The 19,318-nt window shown below is 38.4% G+C and overlaps 1 pseudogene across 1 annotated transcript; it reads left to right on the forward strand.

Moving 5' to 3' along the window:
* The first annotated feature begins 8,233 nt into the window (after positions 1 to 8,233).
* On the forward strand, positions 8,234 to 19,315 carry LOC308648199 (sequestosome-1-like; annotated as a pseudogene). The gene is made up of 4 exons: positions 8,234 to 8,295; positions 10,910 to 11,973; positions 12,061 to 12,249; positions 19,155 to 19,315. The product of its transcript is annotated as a sequestosome-1-like (transcript).
* Positions 19,316 to 19,318: the final 3 nt, after the last annotated feature.

Consider the following 19,318-nt stretch of genomic DNA (forward strand, 5'->3'; position numbering starts at 1 on the left):
GAGGAAATGACATCCAGAGCTCTAAAATGTAAAATGGCTGAGAGGACAGAGTTAATGGCATTCACTCTAAAAACAACAACCAACCAACAAACAAAAACCCTTTACTCTAGTCCATTCATTTACAAAGCCTCAACATAAATCTAACTTCCTCCAGATAGATTTCCTTCAGATCTTTGGTTTAAATTTCTCTTAATTTAATCTGAGGTCTTGTAGTACTATCCAAACATTTATGCATCTATTTACATTCTGTTTACATTATTAGGCAATTATTTAAATTGGCTTTGTATTCTCTCTCCAATGAGAGCGTACATGATTTGAGAATGTAACCCCTTTTTCCTAATGATTTATAATTTTTATTTCCCACCCCAACATTGAACAAAATGGTTGGTATTTAATAATTAAATCTGGCTGTTCCCTCCTCAATTACTAGAGATTTGCTTAGGTTTTATTTGAATTAGGAGGATGAACTTGAAAAATCTCAAGACAATATGGTTTGGATATTATACCTAGGTAAATTAGAGTCGAGAATTTTAGTCAATCATAATGACGCCTAGAGCTTTTGAACCCAGGCTTGTCAAGTAGTTGGCCTAATGTTATATAAGGTCTGATCTTGTAGGCTGAGCTAGAGTCAAGGTCAACCTAGAGAAAGGAAAGAGACTGATATATTATAGTAATGCCCAGATATTTACTTCATCAGAGTTTCCCTGAGTGCTTTGCTACACCCCACTCAAAAATGGGATGAAATCTTTAATATCTACTTTCTTAGGCACCAGAATCAAGCAAAGGAGAGAGAAATAATTCTTTGATGTACCATTATATTTCACTGATTAACAAGATCTCACTGGAACAGTCCTGAGAGAGGAGAGAGGAGGATATGGAAAGGGGGAAGGAGGGAGAGAAGAACTTTTGGCCTTAAAATGGGAGAGCTACCTCCAGAAGAAACTTATCCATGATTGCCAAAGTAGCAAAACTAAAAATGAAGGGAGCAAGATTCACGTTCTGGATCCTCTCAAATTGAGCAGATAGGAAACTTTTCTTTAGAATAATCACATTGTTCATATTATACTTGGTACTGAATGTTCCATTTGTCCGTGTAGTGAAGGTCAGTGTTTCTCTCCCACACCCAAAAATGTGTAGGAGTGGCCATGAATGCCCAGGCATTAAAAAAATTTTTTTTTGTCCCACTTTTTTTTATGTTGCTACTCCCAAGCCTTCAAGCTTTTCTGACTTCAAGTAAACTCAGTATGTTCGAGAACCATGAATTGGTGTCTGATCTGCTTTGTATTGGAGTCTTGGCAAACATCTCACCTCCAGATGGAATTCATTTATTCTTCCACTGGTTTTCCTCAGCATATAACCTACACCCCTTTTAGTGCTTGGCTTCCTTCTGCCTTTATTGAGTTAGTTGTTTTCCTATCAGTCATGACTTGAATCCCTCCTGATTTAAAGAGTCATATTAGTCATCTTTCATGTCTTGGTCTATCTTTTCCCAACAGGCATTAGCATTGCTACAGGGTTGCTATGTGGTCTTAAACAATTAATTTAACTTTTCTGAGCCTGATTCCTATAATCTGCAATAATGGATTATTATGATAATTAAGTGACATACTTTATATTAATTGTAATTATCACCTACCTTGTAAGGATATTATGAGATAATTTATAAAAATTTATTTTTAAAAGCAGAAATTCTATTGGCACTTAATGTAAGATGCTATCAAACAATAATAGTTACATATATAGGGTGCCAGGGACAGTGCTAAGTGCTTTATATGTGTGATTTCGTTTAATCCTCTCAGTAACCTTGGGAGGTTAGAACTATATAGATGAGAGAACTGAGTCACAAAAAGGTTAAGTAACTTTCTCAAGTTGACACAGCTATTAAGTGAGCTAAGATTCAAAACCAAGCAGTATGGCTGGGCCCAAAGTTCCCACTCTGAACCACTACACTATGCTATACTATAACTGAATTTGGATTTACAAACTAGGTCCATTGATTAATTGTTATGTGACCTTATGCAAAGCTGAAAATTTCTATATGTAATCTCAATCATTTATAAAATTGAGGATAAACCTAATACCTACGTTGTAGTTTCATTTATCCAACAAATATTTGTTGAGCTTCTACCATATGCTATATGTGGAGATGACTACAATATTATGATAGTTATATTCACATAATGCACTTGCTACATTTTCAGGCACATATTTAATGGTCAGTGTAAATTATTTTAATTAGTAATAGTAAGCCAATAATCTCTCAGACATATTTCCTACTTGGCTAGAGATTATGTATATGTCATCACCATGTAGCTGTTTTATATGGTATTTGAAATATTTCTGTGTCACCAATCTAAAGGATATTGTCCTGCTAATTTAGCAAAAAAAAAAAAAAAAAAAAAAAGAAGAAGAAATAAAAAACAAGAAGACAAGTATCTCTTAGGACTAAATAGAGAAAATGCCTTGAAGTGGATCTATTACATGGTAAAGGCCAGGTCAGGATGTGAAACATTCTTCCTACCAAGGATCTTGAAGCAAATATGGTAGATGTGAGGATACCGAGGTAGTCAACTATCATGCTTTCAGGAACTGTATGGTGAGGTCATCTTGGGAAACAAAAATGGGCCCTGCATTACTTTTCTGTAGCATGTTAAAGAGCCCAGCAATCACATCTCAGAGTCCATAGAGAAATGAATGGCCTGTGGTGCTCTTCTGTGCTGGCCTATGGCACCCTTGGGGTATGAACTTGATTTAAACCCACATTGTAAGAGTCAAAAGTATTTGCTAGGTCTCATAAGAGACTTTACCTTTCTAGATTGCTTATAATCAAATTAGATGATACATATGAAATCATTTTGAAACATTATACACAAGCATGTACACATACACACAATGAAGAGTTTCACACAAGAGTATTGTCATCATGCACAGAGAATGCTCAGTGTAAGAACCAGATGTGGAAAATGCTTTCATCTCCATTTCTGAAGTTGCTCTGCATCTTCTTTTTCTTAATGTAACTTCCTGTCCTGCTCAGTTCCTCTTCTCCCCATTTCAGTTCCTAATAATAGCAACGATGACTAACATGTAGTGAATGATTTAAATATTTTACATGTAACAATTCATTTGGTGGAACACGCCTGTAATCCCAGCAATTTACGAGGCCGAGGGAGGAGGATTGCAAGTTCATGGCCAGTCTCAGCAATTTAGCAAGGCCCTAAGTAACTTAGCAAGACCCTCTCTAGAAAAAAAAAAAAAAAGAGGGCTGGGGATGTAGCTCAGTGGTAAAGCAACCCTGGGTTCAATCCCAAGTACCAAAAAAAAAAAAAAAAAAAAAAAACCCAAAATAATTCTATGAGTTACATACTATTGTCATTCCTATGACATTGAAGAAGCTGAGGGACAGAGGGCTTAAATAACTTATACAAGGTCATACACCTAGTAAATTTTAGGGTCAGGCATCTATGAAGTTTAGCTCCAGAGCCCTCACTCTTTGCTACCCTGCTAGACTGTTACACTGTGTGGCAATGCTTGCCATGGGCTTACGTACACATTTGCTTTGCTAAAACCTTTCTCACAGCAGTCAGCAGTTTTCCTCTTCACCTTTCACAATTTAATTAATGAAGCCAGAGTCATATTTTTATAAAACTAACTCCAACATAAAATGTAATATATGTGAATCAGTTATGAGAAATATCAAATTTACCAATGGATACAATTCTTATTACAAAACTTTATTTTGTAGCAATTATCTGAAGAAAATAATAATTTAGCAATTCTGCACAATATTAACTAAGCAATTAGCTATCTTGAGACCAGAAACATATCTATTCAAGAAATTAGGTCAAAAATCTCAGCTGTTTATTTCCTGCCAGTTATTTGGTATAAGATAACATTCAAGTTGCTACTTGCTGAAGAGTAAGGCACAAAGTTGGCAAAATCAGCTTTAATAATGGCATTATAAAAAGAGGTCTTGAAATGTCTCCAAAATGCTTTTCTAAAGTATCAGAATGGAATGGTGAAAAAACTAGGACTTGAAAGAAACCGTGGGAATGAACTAATTTGTGCAGCTAGGCCTAGAGAGGTTAAATGACTTGTCCCAGGTTGTCCAAGTAGTTAATGGCCAAGCAGTGTCTAGAATTCAGGCATTTGGGTTGGCATGCATGATACACTTCCCTCAGCATGGCCTCTCCTCCTGGAACTACCACAGACAGATCGCTGTCATGCATACAGTGATGTGAGACTCCTTCCAGTTGCAAAACCTTGTATTAGCTTCCCTAATAAAGACACTACCATTCTTTCCGGAATCATATACTTCATTTTATATTTACATATATAGATTACATACATCATGCTAGCTTAATTTAAAAACAGCTCTAAGGGTTTGGCTGCTGTGACTTAGATCCTGAAGGACTGACAAGCCCACCCTCTATTTATGTGAAATAGTAACAGAAGCAATCTCATTGATGCTGTCCTATGTTATTTTAGGATAAGAAGCTTCAACTTCTAAAAGTGGGCCTTCTCTCCACCAAAGTGATGATTAAAAGTAGCTTATTATCTTTTTAGGATGGTCGAGTAAGTATTTTACCATCAAAGTATTTTAGCATCAGAAGAACCATGGAATCAAGGAAATTTTTGCCTTAAATGGTAGTTCTCTTAAGGAAAATAATTCCCCTTCCTTTTATTGGTTTCTTTTAGAGTAATATTTTTTTTATTTGTGTCATCTAGATATTTTTTGTTTTTCCTAAGTTCATTACCAAATGATTTGTGTCTATTCAAAACACTTTGTTGCCTAAGAAAAAAGCTCTGTACTACTCAGGAACTCACTGGACCTGTTAGCAGCCAGACCCTATAATGTTTGGTATGTTGGGTCCCCTTGGTAATTGCAATCTAGCAGCATTGACATTGCCTGAGGAGCTATTAGAAATGCAACTCTTGGGCCTGGATCAGAATCTGCCTCTCAACAAGCTCCCACCTATTCAGATATGATTTTGTGTGCCATCCTGGATATCTTTGTGTGAGCACCTTCTCCATAGTCTAAGTACAGCAGACTGCTGCACCCCACCCCGTGTAAATACCTCAAGTTAAAAACAAGAAGTTTTGGATTATGTGGGGAAATCACTTGGTTGATTTTGTTTGATAGTTATTAAGTACAGAAACTTGAATTGGAAGAAAGCTTAGAAATCATCAAATTCATCCATCATCACTACTGTGAATTTAATAAAATGGTCATTTTTTTTTCTAAGAAGGTGAAGTTGTGTTCAAGATACTCTGTTCAAGAAAGTAAAAGCATTTGATTAATCTAAGAAAGGCAGCCATAAAAATTGGAGAAGATTACATATATTTTTATTTTTTTGGTACTGAGGATTAAACCCAGAGGCATTTTACCACTGAGCCATATCCCCAGTCATTTTTATTTTTTTTTATTTTGAGACAAAGTCTTGCTAAGTTACTGAGAGTGGCCTCAAACTTGCAATCCTCCTGAATCTGCCTCCCAAGTCACTGGAATTACAGATGTTTACCACTGTGACCAGTTTACATATTTTAAAAACAGTTTAGTAGTTAAAGAAATAAGTTTCTGATACTGTGAAAGCTTATTGATATGAAATATCTGTGCCATGATGACATGCCCTAGAGAGATTTTTAACTTAAACTCATATTCCCACATCCTAGGCTTTATATCTGCCAAAAGTTGCTGTTTTGTGCAATAATCATTTTAGTGTGACTTTCCACAAACTCAAACATTGCTATTATTTATTAAACTAAAATTTCCATTAATAAATTGGGGAGAAGGGATGAGTCTCCCTGACAAAAAAAATCCCACCCTTTCCTCCTTCAGGTTGGTCTTAATGACTCACTTCCAAGAAAGAACATGAAAAGGAAAAAACACTAACTTTACAGTCAAGAAATCTGGGAAGCAATACCTTAACCAAATAATCAGGGTTACTTTCATTAGTCATGCAAGGATATTATACGCTCCTGGTATGATGTGGTGAACTAGGAGCTTTATTTCTGCAATATTCTTTCCCCAAACCTACAATGGCAGCCTAATTATGAGAATAACATAAAACAAACCCGGTTTGAAGGACAGTGCAAAATACATGACTAGTATTCCTTAAAACTGTCAAGGTCTTGAAAAACAAAGACAAAGAGATTGTCACAGAGCAGAGGAGATGAGAGGAAGACATTATAACCAAAGGTAATATGGAATCCCAGATTGGAGTCCAGAACAGAAAAGGTACATTGGTGGCAGAACTAGTAAAATTAAGTAAAGTTTAGAGTTTAGTTATTAATAAAATGCTGTTTCCTTAGCTTTGACCAATTTACCATGGTCATGTAGGATGATAACATTAAAGGAAACTGAAACAGGTTGACAAGTATACAAGAACTCGCTGTACTATCTTCGTAACATAACTGTAAATCCAAAAACTTCAATAGAAAATAATTTTAATATTAAAGTACAGATAGGTGTCTTCATCATCATCATCAATCATCATCATGTCTTTCACAAGTTTAGAAGGCAGATTTGTGCAAAATGCCTACTTAAGACGTCCATATTTAATACCATTTTGCTAAGTCTGGAAGTTGAAGGTTTTCAGATTTGAATTACCAGAGTGTAAAATCAAAGTCCAGTTTTCCGAAGTCCACATAACTCTTGAAAAGAGAACTGCTCTGAGAATCTCATTAGTGTTTGATGAATTTGAATGGGCCATTTTGCCTTCCTGGGCCATGGTTATTCCAGCTACAAAACCAAGTCCATTCCAGTTCTAAAATTATAAAAATATGCCTTTCTCAAATGTTTTAAATATTGTTTTAAAGCATGATATCTATTCTAAGGACAAAATAAAAATTTGATGAGGTAATTAGTTCCACAAACACATATAAAGTAGCAATCTTTGTACTAGGCACAGTAGTGATAGCTCTTGCTCTTCAGAGGTCTCAGCTTGATGAAAGAGACATATCCATAAACAGCCTATTCAGCTATGTGATAAGTGCTATAAAAGAGCTATTAATGAGGTGCACTGGTACACAAGAAAATATCACTTCACTCCTCCAGTAGAGGTTAGAGAAGCATTGAACAGAAGAAACTAGAAATATGTGAAATAGGCTGGATGCAGTGGCACAGGCCTGTAATCCCAGTGGCTTGGGAGGCTGAGACAGGAGGATTGCAGGTTCAAAGCCAGCCTCAGCAAAAAGCGAGGTGCTAAGCAACTCAGTGAGACCCTATCTCTAAAAAAAATACAAAATAGGGCTGGGGATGTGTCTCAGTAGTTAAGTGTCCCTGAGTTCAATCCTGATACCCCCCCCAAAAAAAAAGAAAGAAAAAAGAAAAAAAAGGAAGAAAGAAAAAGAAAAAAGAAAGAAATAGTACTATTTAACCAGAGTCAGTGAGGAATCAGTGCCATAAATATTTATCTTAATTGGTTGCGTATGAAACTTTGGTAATTATTGTATTTTTCCAGCAATAAATTGGCTGCCAAGTCAGAAATTTGGTTGCTACTAAGATGAGCCAGAAAAGCATAGAGTTTCATGTTGCAGACACACTCTTATGGGAATGTTGGTATGCATGAAATCTGTCCCCTGAGGTGAGTTAATTGCTGACACATGAACAACATAGCTTTATAGAAAAGGCAGTCTGTTGGCTATCATAGTCTGTGATTTCTAAATCAGGCCTTCCTTGAAAACAAACAAACAAACAAACAAAACAAAAACAAAAAACCTCACACTTCTCAGACTGTACCATTTCCATTTTATGGTATATCTGGCCCAGGCTTTGCCATATGCAGTCTTAGTTATTTGTTTTGCTTTTAAATTTTGAATAACATGGTAGTAAAGAGAATTTAGGGCTCCCAAGCAAAAGTTTAAAATTTTCTCCTATTCTGGCCCTAATCTGGAAAAGGTGGCTGAAAAAATTCTAGGGGAGTAGATTTGGCTTTAAGAATGAAATGAGGATCAAAATCTAGGGACAGTTGTCCTCCCACCACTATGGTGTCCAAATAATATTTCCTACAAATCCAGGAATTGTTTGTGGGTAGAGGCATCTTTACAAATTTACCAATTTTGAGTAATTCTATTTGATCAAGACTTTCTTTAACAGATAGAACATTACTGTGGTAAAAATTTAAGTGATCACAGATGCAGGGGATAAATACTTTCCACTGGAATGTTGCCCAAGACAAGTAGGACTATTAAAGAGTGGTGTTGAACACTAGCAAATGTTGATTCTCCGTTTCCCATGACCCAACAAGAGAAGTGCCTTTTGTTGGGAAATTTTGAAAAATTCCTCATCAGCTACAAGTGAGATAGACAAGAGGGAAATAGCAAGCACTGATCTAAGCAGACCCTGCAAAGGGTACAACAGAGAGACAGACAGAAGTGCCTTCCCACGCTAATCTCCCTTTCCTACCAGATCAGTGTGAACCTAAGAGGAGCCAGGTGTCTGTGGGAGGTTTTCTCCCAGAGCGGTGTCTACAGTTTTCTTGGGGGCAGAGTTGCAAGGGAAAATAACTGTGACAACAAAAGTTCTTTCTAAACAGACACAAGACCCTTTGCTTTCAAAAAAGTTAGCATTTAGTTATTTTTTTTTCTTTCTGATTATAAATGTAATAATTATCATACAGAAAAGTATACAAGTTGCATAAAATAAAAAAAAAGAATGTAAAGATTATACTCATTACATCTCTATCCAAAGATAAACACTGTTATTGAAATTTTGGTGAATTTCTTCCCAGGATTTTATTTGCATGTGTATTTGACATGTTTGAGAGACCACTGTATATACAATTTCCCATGCTATTCTTTTTATCTTAATACCATAAGAATTTTCCTAGGTTTTTTAAAAACATCTTTGTAAACATTCTTTTTAGCAGCATCCTATGGTGAAATTTAAATAATCCTAAATTTATTCATTCACTTGAGAAATATTAAGAAAAATTTATTTATTCATCTAAGAGCCAAGAACTTTTTCAAACACTGAATATATTGTAATTTTTTAAATTGTTGTCAATTAAACAGATTGGTCAATCTGTTTCTTATTTTATAGCATTTTTTTTAAAGATGTAGAGCAGAAATGAAAAATAGTAAGTCATATTGGAAAAGGTGGCTGAAAAATTCTAGTTTGGGCTTTAAGAATGAATGGGAGACAAAATCTAGAGACAGTGGTCCTCCCACCACTGTGGTGTCCAAATAATATTTCCTGCAAATCCAGGAATTGTTTGTGGGTAGAGCCATCTTTGTGGCACTGATTGTATGAAACATAATAATAGAGATTAACTAATTTCCATATGGTTTCTGGAATTGTACAATTACCCACCTTCCTCACTCTTAAGCTCTGTCTAGATCTGACTCACCTTCCCTGGCCAGCACTACCAGTGCCAGGGAGTTGGATTAAGAAAAGGAAGTGTGCCAACTTAGGGAGAGACTTGGGGCACAGCTTCTTCACCAGGGTGGATGAAGCTATTTTAGCTCCTGCTAAAAGTCTTATGGTTGAACTCAAGTGGGGTGAATATGTAGTGTATTTCCAAAGAACTACCCCAATGGAACAGACCCTTCTGGAACATTCTTCTTCTTCCCTTATTTGACTGCAGTGCAGTGATTTGACTACCTATGCTTAAATATCTTTTCTTACTTCATAGAGTTTTCAATAGAACATCCAGGCCATTCCTGAGTTTGCTCAGAGCCCCCACACTATGTTCTGTCCTCTATCTTTAGCATTCAGTTATAACCTACATAAGTTCAGTTTATCAAAGTACAGTATTATCCTAAGAAAGAGAATTATTTGATAAATAGCTTCTGTAAGAAAAACTCAAAGATATCCTGAAAGATAAACAGTAGCATGTGACACAACATGAAGCTTACAGGAGAGGATCTAATATTGGGAGTAGCTGGACTACATATATATTATACACACACACACACACACACACACACACACACACACACATACCATGCAACAGATATTCCTCAAGAGAATTTGTGGGAGTATAAGTGGCATAGAAGTTAAGGGCACAGGCTTTTTGTATTTTGGCTCTATCGGCCACTTAGCAGATTTTTGGCTTTAACAACTTATTTAAACTCTGAAGGCAGTTTCTTCATCTAAACAAGAATACCTCATAGATGAATAAATATAACATTTGGGAAGTTATGTTAGTCAGTTAGTGGTGGATGGAAAATTGCTCAGCTCATGGCAACTGGAAAGCAGTAGGGCGGGGGAGCAGGGGACACAAAATAACTTCACAGGGCATATTGCTCTGACCATGCCCCACTACCTACAGTTTCCACCACCTCCTTGTAGTCCATTCAATTATCAATGGATCATTCCCCGGATGAAGTTAGAGCCCCCATGATCCAATCACTTCCCAATGTTCTCTGAGCATTTATTGATTGGGGAGCAAACCTTCAATACATGATCCTTTGAAGGACTTTCTAGATCCCAACCATAACAGAAATCCTTATCTGCACATTGAAAGTGCCCAGTAAATCACAGCAAGTGCAGACCCTCTTTAATTTGTGATGGGGTTACATTCTGACAAAGTTGAAAGTGCTGTAAGTAAAAAATGCATGTAATACATCTAACCTCCCAAGCATCATAGCGTATCTGCAGTATCCTGTCAAGGTCAGTTGTTTCCTCTGTGGATTCTGTGGGTGATAGGGAGTTGTGGCTTGCTGCCACTGCCCAGCACACCCAAGCATATCAGACTGTATATCACTAGGGAAAGAAAAGATCACGATTCAGAATTTGAAGTACAGTTTCTATGGGTATGCCCATTGTTTTCATACCATTATAAAATCAAAGATTGGTAAACTAAACCACTCACAGTCAGGGATTGTCCATCATTAAGTACAGTGAAAGTGTACTTAATTATGGTAAAAAAAAAAAAAAATTGAGACCCAGCTGTGTTCCTGCTGTTAGACTTGCGGTTGTGGCGTCTCTCACGCTGAAGGCCCACCTTTGGGGCAAGGAGGGAGCAGAGCGCGAGATCTTCCGTTTCTGCTTCTGTTTCAGCCCTGAGCTCCAGGCGGATGCCATGGCCACTGCCGGCCCAGGCCCCTGCGAGCGGCTACTGAGCCGGGTGGCCGCCTTGTTCCCCCGCGCTGCGTCCGGGGGCGGGGGGGGGGGGCTTCCAGACGCACTACCGCGATGAGGATGGAGACTTGGTTGCATTTTCCAGTGATGGGGAGCTGACAATGGCCATGTCCTACGTGAAGGATGACATCTTTCGCATCTATATTAAAAAGAAGAAGGAGTGTCGGCGATACCACCGTGCCCGTGTGCTCAGGAGACACCCACAGCAGGTGCACCCCAATGTGATCCGTGATGGTTGCAATGCGCCTGCCGTAGGAACTCGCTATAAGTGCAGTGTGTGCCCAGACTACGACCTGTGTGGTGTCTGTAAGGAGAAGGGCATGCACAGGGAGCACAGGGAACTCCTGTTCCCCAGCCCCTTTGGGCACCATTCTGGGGGCTTCTTTCACAGCCACTGGCTGCGGAAGTTGAAACACGAGCATTTCGAGTGGCCAGGCTGGGAGATGGGTCCACCAAGAAACTGGAGCCCACGTCCTCCTTGAGCGGGAGATACACGCCCCCACCCCACAGCAGAATCAGCTTCTGGTCCATGGGAGGATCCCAGTGTGAATCTCCTCAAGAATGTAGGGGAGAGCATGGCAACTGCCCTCGGCCCTCTGAGTATTGAAGTTGATGTGGAACATGCAGGGAAAAGAAGCCGCCTGACACCTGTCTCCCTAGAAAGTTCCAGCACAGAAGATAAGTGGAGTTCTGAGCCAAGCAGCTGCTCTTCCAAACCCAGCAAACAAGATGGGAATGGTGAGAGTATGACACAGTCACTGGCAGAGCAAATGAAAACGATAGCCCTGGAGTTGCTGGGGCAGCCTGAGGAACAGATGGAGTCTGATAACTATTCTGCAGGAAACAGGACTGGACTTGTTTGTCTTCAAAAGAAGTGGACCCATCTACAGGTGAACTGCAGTCTCTACAGATGCCAGAATCAGAAGGGCCAAGCTCTCTGAACCCTTCCCAGGAAAGATCCACAGGGATGTAGGAAGCTGCTTTGTACCCACATCTTCCACCCGAGGCTGACCCCCCCCACCCCCTGCTGATTGAGTCACTCTCCCAGATGCTGTCCATGGAGTTCTCGAATGAAGGCAGCTGGCTCACCAGGCTTCTACAAACCCAACATTACAACATTGGGGCTGCTCTGGTTACTATCAAGTATTCGAAACACCACCGCCATTGTGACAACATTTGTGTCTATCCCATACTCCTTTTTTGTCTCATAGTTGCTTTGAGTTAGTAGGGCCTCTGAAAGGGCCAGTTTCTCAGCATTCTTCTTCCAGAATCTATGGGTGGGGATGCGTGAAGACATTCAGGGCAGTGGGACAAGTAACATGAAGGGAGAGTTCCAAGTGTGTGAGAAGTACCAGTTTCCCCTGTCCAAGGCCTTGCCCTGGCTGGGGAGGGCAAGGACATGCCTGCATACTCCTCTCCCTGCCATCACACCAGCAGTTCAGAATATGTCTTGCTTAATGGCTTTCTGCTTTTTCTTTAAAAAAAAAAAATGATTAATAGTATACTGACTTTTTTTTTTCTACAAATTGGAATGTTGTCAGGGAGTGAATGGAGGAGGCTCCTACAGGAGTACCAGGGAGGAGGGGCAGCCAGGCTTGTGGGTTTCTTGCTTGGGACTGGAGGGCTCAAAGGGGAGGTTTGAGCTGTGGTTTTCATTGGGTATTGCCTCCTTGTGTCATGACTACTCTGGTTTTTTTTTTTTAATTTCCAAATGTGTCATTTGTTTTTAAAGTAAGAAAATTCCTCTGTAGCCATCTGTTATCTGATTTTTAAACAACCTATAATTTAATGGTACAAGCACTTAAAAAATATATTGAGCACCATTATGGAGTAGGGCTATGTGGTAACACCCCCTCCCCCCCATGGCCCCCATCCCACACACAGAGACTTTCATGTAACTGAGTTTTTATGTAAACTGAGTTTTTCTGTATGGGTTAATTTTACACTAAAGTGATAATATTACCTTTTTCAGAAGGGTGGATTCGATTTATTACATTATTGATTGGTTTCTAAGCAAGTCTCAAAGGCTCCTCCAAAATACAGGAATGTTGGTGATAGTATCTTTTACAAGCCCTTTGTTTCTTTTAGAGTGAATTATATTTACTTCACTTTTATTTACTCTAAAAGAGAAACTCCCCTTCAGTCACATAGCTCTGATGATACATTTCATAATTTTTAGAAAAAAATAAAAGGCTATTTAGCCACAGTGTCTCTTGCAATGTATTTAAAGGAGTATTCTCCTTTTGTGATTTTAAAGAAATATTAATTTTGCCTTCTTTGAAAGAAGGATGTTAGTTCCTGAAAATAGGCATCAGTTCCTCCCTAAATAAAATCTTTCAATTTTTCTCTTTCCTAAGATTGAGGTAACAAGAAATATGTACAAATAGCCAATAAGCATACTTAAAAAATGATCAACATCAGTAATCATTAGGGAAATACAAATCAAAACCACAATGAGGTACTACCATACATCCAATAGAATACCTGTAATCAATATAATCAAAAAGATAGACAATAACAAATACTTGAAAGGATATAGAGAAATGGGAAGCCTAAGACATCACTTGTAGGAATGTAAAGATGGAGCAGTCACCTTGAAAAACAGTGTGTCAATTCCTCAAAACATTAAAAATGTAATGGAATATGACACAGCAACTTCCTTCCTAGGTATATCTCCAAGAAAAATAAATAAAAACCTTTAAGCCAGGTACTGTGACTGACGGTTTAGGAGGCAGAGGCAGGAGGATCACAAGTACAAACCCAGACTCAGCAACTTAGCAAGGGTCTAAGGAACTTAGCAAGACCTGTTGCTAAATAAAATATTTTTTAAAGGTCTGGGGATGTGGCTGAGTGGTTAAACGCCCCTGGATTTAAACCCCAGGATCCCCCCCCCCAAAAAAAAACTTTGTCCACACAAAAATTTGTACATGAATATTCATAACAGCCAAGAATATAGTATTTTCACCAACTGATGAATAGATAACAAAATGTGGCATGCCCATATGATGGAATATTACTGGGCCCTAGAAAGGAATGCAGTACCCATGCAAGTTACAATATGGATGAACCTTAAAAACACATGAAGCAAAAAAAGCCAAAAGACCACATATTACGTAATTCCATTTATGTGAGATGCTCAGAAAAGGTAAATTAATTGATAAAAAGTAGATTACTGGTTGCCAGGGGATGGAGAGGGTGTCTGCTAATAGGTAGAACATTTCTTTGAGGAAATAATGAGAACATCCTGAAATTAGCTGCACAACTCTGTGAATATACTAAAACCCACTGAATTGTGTACTTTTTAAAATTTTTTTTTTAGTTGTTGGTAGGCCTTTATTTTATTTATTTATATGCGGTGCTGAGACTTGAACCCAGTGCCTCATACATGCTAGGCTAGCACTGTACCACTGAGCTACAACCCCAGCCCTGAACTGTGTACTCTTAAGGGGAAACTTCATGCTATGTGAATTATACCTCATTAAAACTGGATTTTAAAAAAATAATGAAATGAGGCTGAAACAAATGCAGTTGCTTTTCCATTAACAAAAATTGCCCACCATGTACTTTGATATCAAGACAATATCAGATGAGTTGAACTTTGCCTTAGTTTAGGTTTAGTTAGGACCTAAAAAGGAGAATAGTGTTTAGTGTTTTTGAATTCCAGAAGGGTGTCTGAAGACTAAAGAGAAAGATGGTCTGTTGGAGCCGACTCCAGATGTTTCTTCCTGTTTTCTTGAAGTCAGATCAGTTTAAGTGCTGAGTTAAACTGAAATTATATTAAATACTGGAGAAAGCTGGGTGTTAATTTGGCTAGAACTACTGTTTTTGCAGTTGCCTTCTGATGAAAGAATCTACCTTGTTAAGAAATGCTAGGCAGTAAAAACTTAGCTGTTCATAGCTAATAAAATCCTTAAAAGTATTTGTAAGGAGACAGTGCTGTGGCCACTTGCACAAGATTTTATAACTCATTTGAAATCAAAGATGGCAAAATATCAGAGGGAGGCCTGGGCTTAAGGAGCAGCACTAAAGGACTGAGTGAGGTCTCTGCTTTGTCAGGCACTATGCTAGGTGTACAGTGGTCCTTAAGGAGCCAATGTCTCAGTGAGAGACTAGCTATTAACAAGAGACAAATGATTAGCAGGCAATTCCAGGGAAGTATGATAAGTACAATGGCTAGAACACAAAAGGGTTGTAGGAACAGACAAGTTCCTCAGCATTTCAGGTCCAGAAAGTAAATTTTATCATTTACCCAGAATTGACTAGGCAGGAGGGAAGAGAGAACATTAAGAGAAATATACTTGAGAGAAAGGACTGAACTGAACTACATTTGCCAAACTCCTCAGACTTTGAGAGAGAAGCTAGAATACTGATTTGATTGTCAAATGAGGACCCTATCTTTCCAGCCACCAGATCACTGGCCTGCAGGATAAATCCTTCTCCATGCCAAGGTTCCCAGGAATGAGGTTACATAGTGAGCTCAAAATTTGGAGAAGGTCAATGAATAGTCTTGAGGGAGATTTCATCAAAATCCATGACATTATTTTTGTCCTTGGGTTTTACATTTCCTGGGACTATAATATTCTGATGCCATCCTTAGAGTTGAATTAATAGACTGAAAGATTGATAAGGCACTCAGGCTTCCTTTTTAAATTCTCCATATTGATAGCCACACCTCCAATAATGCAGTCCATTAAATATATTTTTGTTTATTTATTAGGTAATTCATTCAAATGTTCAAAATTCAAAGGTACAATAAAATTTATAGTAAAAAACTCACCCCTGTCCCCCAGCCAGCCAGGTCCCTTCCCCAGAACAATCTATGTTATTAATATCTTGTGTATCTTTCCAGAGATATTTTATTAATGCAGTCCAAATAATACCTTTTTAAAAAAGCACATCTTTTAAAATAAATGTATATTCTAGTCATGAGGATATATTTTAGCTACATGTTTAATTTTATTAATATCATTTTTTTCTGATTTGTACCTATAGTGTAGGAGACAGGATATCCTGTCTCCTACACTATAGGTACAAATGTGTCTTAGAATGGGTGATTTCTGCACACAGCTTGTATCATCCATTGAGTGCATATATCAGTTTCACAGACCATCTGTATCTCTAACTGCTAGAAATACTTAACTCTGTTCATTTGCCCCCTATATACAGGTTCTGATGTCAGTCATGAAATGAAATAGTAAAAATCTTACAACAGGCTCTTTTGTTGTTCATTTTGCTGACCCAATGACTTTATTAGTTTTTCTTCTATTTTAATATTAGCACACATTTCATAAAGTCTGAATTTTGTTGGAATCTGGTAGAGTTTGGCATATATTTTAAGCAACAGTGATGAGAGAGAAACTGAAAACAATCTTTTCCCATGCTTCTGCTGTGTTTTCTGTTCCTTGTTTTTTTAACCTCTCTTATTCCTCACTACCTAAATTATGCCTTTAAATTAACCTACAAGGGTACACTACTATTAGATTTGAATATGCATAACCATCAAGTATGAGACCACCAAGATCCTAAAATTATTAGTTCAATCTAAATTATCGGGAGAATGGAAGGCAAGGCAAGAGTTCACACTAGTCCATTTCTTCTAAATAAGGCAGCAACTAAAGATCAAGGCATTTTCAAGGCATTGTCTGTTATCTGTAGACTTCCCTTATATCTGACTCATATTTGTCTCTATTTTCACGGTTTAATTTCTCAAGCCAGGGGCACATTGCCAAAGACCATTTGAAACCACAAGAGTTTCAAAGACCACCCAAAGGGCTAGTGGGTGCAGAGTTGGCCCAGTATTAGGCAAACTACCCAATATGGAAGACTTGAGCTTTCATTTGATGAAGTCATTCCAAAAATTGTTACAGATTTTTTAAGGACAAAAAGATAAAATATAAAGGAAAAGGATGAGGGGAGTGCTTTGATTTGCTTTTATAAAGTAGGACTGTTTTGGTTGCTCTATCCACACATTTCTTGCTAGATTTTAAGAGGTAAGAGTAGCTGTATGGCCATTATAAGAGGGTTTTGTTGTTGTTGTTTTTTAATATAAATCTAATGACACCCTAGCCTTATTTTTACTCAGTATTCCTGGTTCTTATATTTGCAAAATTAAAATAGTGTCTTTAATGGGTGACATGAGGATTTCTCCTATCTCAGACAGATATGGTATAGGGGAAGTCAAAGCCTTGTTTTGTATATTTACCATTTTCATAAGTTCATTTTACTGAGAAGGAGCTCATCTCTGGCTACCCTAAGGACACTAAGAGAAGCAGACCTCAGAAGTGGCTGCATTTTACTGTTGGGAGAGGTACTTTTTAAATTTTGAGAAATGTTAGTGGTTTCCCAAAGCCCTCACTAAAAGAAATGTTTAGAAATTCGGTTCCAGGTCACACAGCATGTTAGTAGCAGAGTTAAGGTATAAACCTAGACTTACTGGCTCCTTTCACGGTATTATGACATTCGTTAGAGTGGTAACATATTACCTCATATTCACATAACTCTTAGTGTATACCAGTTTCTGCTTGTACAATCTCTCATTTAGGCCCTCCACAGTCCCATGTACTAGGACAATAAATGCAATTGTTCTCACTTTGCAGATAACAAAATGGCAACTCAAGAAGACGCGCATAGTCTAGGACAGCCAAGACTAAAACCCAATTCTCCAAATTCCTTCTCCAAGGCTCTTCCCACCATGCCATTCTGTTTGGTGCCTTCCATCAATGAATGCAGGAAAACAAGTTTGAGACCCCAGGTGGTTAAAAATAAAACAGGTGGTTGAAAATGAATAGTTATGGAGCTGGGGTGGTGGCTCAATGGTAGAGTGCTTGTCTTGCACATGGGAGGCACTGAGTTCGATCCCCAGCACCAAGTAAAAATAAATAAACAAAATAAAGACATTGGGTCCATCTACAACTAACAAAATTTTTTAAAAAAAGAAAATGAATAGTTACATATTTGTAAGTACAAAAATGAAATATTTGAGTCTCTTGTCTATTCTGTTATTGTTCTCTAATACATTTCCAGCATTAAGATTTTGCTCTGTGAGGGGACTAACATTTTTTTCTACAATAACCCCCTAATCAATTTGAAACACATGTAGTTGAAGGAAAGAAGTTATCTGTAGTTTTCCCTTCTTTCTGATTCATATTTGTCTCTATTTTCATGATTTAGTTTCTCAAGCCAGGGGCACATTGCCAAAGACCATTTGAAACCACAAGGGTTTCAAAGAACACCAGAAGGGCTAGTGGGTGGAAAGCGCAGCACCCAGGCAGCAGATGACCACACCTAGTTTCCACGTATCTCGAACCCAGTATTGACCCCAAGAAGCCATCTAATCTTTGGGTGGTTCTATTCTGTAAAATCTGGGGGCTGTGAATTTAAATGTGAATTTAAACCTAAGACTGCACTCACACTTCGCATATTTAAATCTTTTTTTTAAGAGAGAGGGGAGGGGGGAGAGAGAGAGAGAGAGAGAGAGAGAGAGAGAGAGAGAGAGAGAGAATTTTTTTAATATTTATTTTTTAGTTCTCGGTGGACACAACATCTTTGTTGGTATGTGGTGCTGAGGATTGAACCCGGGCCGCACGCATGCCAGGCGAGCGCGCTACCACTTGAGCCACATCCCCAGCCCTTCCTTCCTTTATTTATTTATTTATTTATTTTTTTAAGAGAGAGTGAGAGAGGAGAGAGAGAATTTTTAATATTTATTTTTTAGTTCTCGGCGGACACAACATCTTTGTTGGTATGTGGTGCTGAGGATCGAACCCGGGTCGCACGCATGCCAGGCCAGCGCGCTACCGCTTGAGCCACATCCCCAGCCCATATTTAAATATTTTTAAATATTTCTTTTTCGATGTAGATGTATACAATACCTTTATTTAGTTAGTTTAATGTGGTGCTGAGGCGAGAACCCAGTGCCTCACACGTGCTAGGCAAGTGCTCTACCCACAACTCCAGCCCCTTAATTTTTTTATGATACATTTAAAACAACATATATAGAGAACAAGAATTTTCTTTCATCGGAAGTTGAGTCCTCACCTCTTCCCTGACGTTAGTGGGCTTCCTGCCGCAGCCCTGCGGCGTGAAGCAGAACCCAGTCAGGGGACGGACAAGCTAAAAAAGCGCAAGTCCGGAGACTTGACCTCCACCAGCGGTAGTTCCCGAAAACTCCTAATTCGGGGCGGCCGGGGGCCGCGGCCCGGGCTCCGGCCACCTGTTCCGTGCAGCCAATGAGGC

The sequence above is a fragment of the Spermophilus citellus genome, assembly GCF_964194105.1.
Source record: "Spermophilus citellus genome assembly, chromosome: 4".
In the NCBI taxonomy this organism is placed as follows: domain Eukaryota; kingdom Metazoa; phylum Chordata; class Mammalia; order Rodentia; family Sciuridae; genus Spermophilus; species Spermophilus citellus.